General features: G+C 41.0%; 1 pseudogene; it reads left to right on the top strand.

Moving 5' to 3' along the window:
* Nucleotides 1-2,379: 2,379 nt before the first annotated feature.
* LOC102490731 (GTP-binding nuclear protein Ran-like) lies at nucleotides 2,380-3,044 on the top strand (annotated as a pseudogene).
* Nucleotides 3,045-5,260: the final 2,216 nt, after the last annotated feature.

Below are 5,260 nucleotides of genomic sequence, written 5' to 3'. Positions count from 1 at the left end.
GAGTCAGAAAGGAAGGGAGAGACAAAAAGTGGGAAATCGCCCCTTGGGGATGATGGCCACAAGCAATCCCTTTCTCTCCAGTCTCTTCAGGATTTCAGTTATGCATGAACATATACCTGGCTTGATTTTCAAGCCACTAAGTCCAGGACTCAAACCACCTAGTTGACCGTATGGAATCTAGTTGCCTTACCTGCCACATCATCTGCTGGCCAAGCATGGGCATCTTTTAAAAGTCATAGAACTTTCCTTCCACATCCATCTATATGTCTATCTATCTATAAAATATTAAATGTATTGGTTGATTTAAAAAACCAGTGACTCTGGTCTTAAGCAAGTTATTTTATTTATACTTTATTTTCCTCATGTGCAAAATTAGGATAACAGTTCCTACTTCATAAGGGGTGAATGAGGATTAAATTAATTACTGCTAGTGAAATGTATAGGATAAATCCTAGTGCTATACTAAGTGCTTGTTAATTAAGATCTCCATTTTATATACAAGAAATTAGAGGCTCTATATCCTGTGAAGAGGGAGTTATCTCCTTTTGCTTCTATTTTGGCTGGGTTTTGCTCGTTCTTTTTTTTTCTTTTGAGAGAGATTTTTGCTATAGAGCATGTGCACTCACTGGAGAGACAGAGATAGAGAAAGAGAAGTCTCCCCCATCTCCCCAGAGTGATGACCACACCACAATTCCTTGCCTCCATTCTTCTCCTCCTGGGATTTTTGGACTCACATACACGTGTGTCCAATTTCAAGCCTCCGAGTTTGGGACTTAAACTGTGTTTGGTCATGTGAGAGTCCAGTGCCTTTTTTTTTTTTTTTAAGAGATTTTTGCTATAGGTCATGTGTGCTCACTAGAGAGACAGAGAAACAGAAAGTGAAAAATCACTCCCCCCCCCAGGAGGCTGACCATGCTATAATCCTTTCTCTTTCATTCTCTTCCTGGTACTTTGGGCACGTGTGCATACACACCCAATGTGAGGTTTCTTTTCTTTTTTTTTTTTTTTAGAGAGAGAGATTTTTGCTATAGGGAGTATGTACTCATTGGAGGGACAGAGAGACAGAAAGTGAGAAATCATGGCCATGCCTTAATCCCTTCTCCTTCATTCTCTTCTTGGGTTCTTGGGCACAGAGGCATGAGCCCAGCATGAGTTTCAAGGTGCCATGTCTGGACTCAAACTGTGGTTGACTATGTGGCAGTCCAGTGACATAACCATTATGCCATCTGCTAGTCCTGAGAGTCCAATGCCTTAACCACTACACCACCTGTTGGCCCTTGGCCCATTCTTACTTAATGTCTGTCTGTTGTCAACAGCAGAGTTGCTAATCTAATTGCTCAGAGTGCTAACATGATTAGCCCTCATCTGCCTGTAGATTGGCATCCCTGGCATCAAGATCTTGCCCATTTGTGGGTCTCCTTTTCTGGCCCTATCTTCTGCTCTTATGGCAGATCTTTCTCTCCAGCCATCATAGGCTACCATGAGCAAGCTGATATTTGCTTTTGGCTTAGATTGCATTCTCTAGTACAGCTTTAAGAGGCCACTGGTAATTAATATCCAATAACCTCATGCCAGTGCAGCTCAGCAGGTTTGATTAGTTGTCTTCTGATGGCTAGATCGACTTTTCCTAAACTTCCATCATATCTTTCATAGTGGAGACAGGTTCTTTGTACACCCTCAAGTTTGGCAAAACAGCTTGGCATTTAGAACCTGGCCAATTGGCTTCAGAACTTTCTGAGATTAGGGTCCAGATGAGAAGAGTCATTCTAGATATCAGAGCATTGCCTGCCAGCCCCTCCTAATCCCCTCACTTTCACATTTCATCATCCTCTATAATCACTTGCCTGATTTTTAGGAAGAGGAAATGAACCCAATTGGCATTTTATGCTGTCGTGAGCCTTGGGACAGAAAGGGCTCCCTCCCCTACAGCTGTGTCTTCCTCCCCAACAGCTGTGTCTTCCTCTCCAATAGCTGTGTCTTCTTCTGCATTCTGGGTTTCTTCCACATATCTACTCCTATTAGTGGCTAGGGAGATGGGTTTGGGGAACAGAAAGTAGCCATCTCTTTTAGTACTCTCACTCCTTACATGGACACAAACACATTCACACACACACACACACACACACACACACCACACACACACACACACACACACCAGGCATGGGGGGCAGGCAATACTTGAATAGTCTTCCTATGTACAAAAGGTGTCTATGCTTTTTTCTCCAATTCTGGTAATGGCTTGTGTATGAAAACTACACAGCCTTATAGACCCTGAAAACAAAGATAGTTCCAAATTTAGAAGTTCCAGTTTGCAAATTTGGTTCCAAAAATGTGTTTTAGGTTTGATGGTTGCAAACACTCACTGACAGCCTCAGTCAGATGGTTGCCGAGACACTTCTGAAAGACACCGTGGTCGCCCATGGAGAGCCCCAGGTCCAGTTCAAACTGGTGTGGGTTGGCGACAATGTACTAGGGAGATCACATTTGTGAAGTGTCACCTGACCAGGGAGTTTGAGAAGAAGGATGTAGCCACCTTGGATGTCAAGGTCCACTTGCTCATCTTCCATACCAACAGAGGACCTGTCAAGTTCAACGCCGGCCAGGAGAAGTTCAGAGTGCCACGGGACGTCTACTACATCCAAGCCCAGGGTGCCATCATAATGTTCGAGGTAACACTGAGGGTGACTTACAAGAATGTGCCTGACTGGCACAGAGATCTGGTCTGAGTATGTGAGGACATCTCCATTGTGCTGTGTGGCAACAAAGTGGACACTAAGGACAGAAAAGTAAAGGCAAAATCCATTGTCTTCCACCAAAAGGAGAATCTTCAGTACCATGATATTTCTGCCAAAAGTAACTACAGCTTTGAGAAGTCCTTCCTCTGGTTGGCTAGAAGCTCATCAGAGACCCTAACCTGGAGTCTGTCACCATGTCTGTACTTGCCCCACAGAGGTCATTGTGGACCCGGCTCTGGCAGCCCTAGTGTGCATGACCTAGAGGGTCCTCAGACAACTAGTCTCCTGAATGGGCATGATGACCTGTGAGAATGAAGCTGGAGCTCCACATCATAAGTCTAGCGAATGTCCTGTGATGTCAGCGGTGCAGTGTGTGTACCACTTGTTACTGGCTCAGCAGAATGTGTGCTTCATCTTTGGGATGTTGAAGGAGACAAATGGGCTTCAGAGTGAACGTGGTGGTTAAAAATACCTTCATTTTCGGACCTGCGTATTTAGCTGTTTTAGAACACAATTGTTTCCTTATTGAATTTCACATAGAAGACTGCTACCGTCACATCCCAATATTCAGTGGCATAACCTTATTACTGTCATTCCCATTCCCTTCATTTAGAATAAGAATACAGTTGTATTTCAAAAGAAAAAAAAGAAAAAAGAAGATGCCCACTGCAATTAGTAGTAATTTTTTAAAAAATAGTTTTCTTTATTCTTGATAGAGCATGTGTACACGCATGCACACAAGAGAGAAAGAGAGAGAGGTGCACCCTCCACAGGGTTTGGTTATGCCACGATCCCTTTCCTCCACTCATGCATGTGCCTGGTGTTTCAGGATGACTGGGCTGGGAATTCAAGCTTAGTCATCATAGAGGATCTAGCTTCCCTTAGGAGCATATTACTGCTGCACCTCAAAGTCAGCCCAATATTCTTAGGGTGGTTGTGTCCCTATAAGAGCCTATAGCACTCAGTGTGGCTGAAATGTCATATATTCACAGTGGAAATATAAAATTATCCTCGTAATATTCATAAACAGAACACTAAATGCTAATATTAAATATGACCAAAGATGAGATGTTTTTAGTTTTAATGTTCATAACTGATAACAAGAAAACTTATTGGAGGAGGAAAAACAGTTGATAAAGAGTTTTATAGTCTCTGGACACCAGTAGATATCATTAAACACTTCCATTTTTTTCTTGACATGTAGCCCAAGCATTACTCATCTCAACCTTGATTAAGGCTGTTTTTGGCTCACATTTAGACCACAAAGACCGGGAGAGAGAGCAAGAGAGGAAACAGGAGGAAGAAAAATAAGACAACAAGGAGGAAGAGGGCTTATTTAAAGATGAATTTACAAATAAGAATGATGCAATGCTTAATGTAAAATTCACTGTCATCAATAGGAAAGGATGATGGAAAAAGGAATATTTAGAAATAAATATCAAGCCAGACAGGTATTTATACCAACTTGCTTCTGATTGCTGTCTGCAGCTGGAGGGGCGGGGAAGACATAGTGTTGAAGAGATTTCAGAGTTGTCAGAGGAAGGGGGAGACATAATTAAAATTAAAATTTTCACATGTAAGTCTTTGGAGAGTCCAGTATTTCCAACCCAAGGACTGGGTTATGTGTTTGCCTTATCCATAATAACCTTATGCCTAATAGCTCATTAAATAACTATAAAATTATAATGTTTGCATTATATTATTATACTAATTGCTCATCACATAATCATAAAATTAAATGTTTTTGAGATATCTCATTCTGTAAACATTCCGCACTGTCTAGAATTTGGCACTGACACTGCCAGAAAGTGAGATTTCTGGGTCTAGGATGCATTCTCCCAGCCTCCTCTGGGTCAGTGTGTTCCATGACTTCATACTTATATACGCATGACCTTCCCCAAACATCACAAATCCTCTTGATCCTTACCAAACTCCATCTCTAATTGAGTTACTGAGTTCTCACACAATTGGGAAATCTGATTAAATACATGATGGCTTTTTACTTCAGAGGTAAGAAAGAGGAGGGAAGAATTTTGTGAATGGAGATTTTTCTCTTGGCTAGACATGGCAATTCAATACAAATGGTTATCAGATGAGTCATCCTTGTCTCATTCTCTATGAATGGGAAATTAAGTCATGCAATGAAATTTCTAGTCTTTGTTCTCAAGTCTGGAACATGTTTCAAATGATAGGTTGTCACTAGGGAATCAAGATTATAATAACTGAGTTCTTGGATAAAAAAAGATACTTCTTAAGGTGAGGTTGTCCAAAATGCATATCCTCAGTACCAAGACAAAGTCAGGTGTATAAAATGCATTCAATAGACCTTTGTTGAATAAACTCTTTATGAATGAACACATTAGTGAGGAAGAGAGAAAAGTTGAGGTTTACTTTGAATTTTCTGGTTTTGGGACAATGTTGGCTTGTGGTAGTATTAACCAACAGAGTATACAAGGAGATTTCAAAGGTTCATAGAAAATGAAATTAAAGTAGAAGTTTATTTTGGTACAAAAAAATTGAAATCC

The sequence above is a fragment of the Tupaia chinensis genome, unplaced genomic scaffold, assembly GCF_000334495.1.
Source record: "Tupaia chinensis unplaced genomic scaffold, TupChi_1.0 Scaffold143574_1, whole genome shotgun sequence".
Classification (NCBI taxonomy): domain Eukaryota; kingdom Metazoa; phylum Chordata; class Mammalia; order Scandentia; family Tupaiidae; genus Tupaia; species Tupaia belangeri.
The sequence above is the reverse complement of the archived record's forward strand: the minus strand, read 5'-3'. Positions and strand labels throughout refer to the sequence as shown.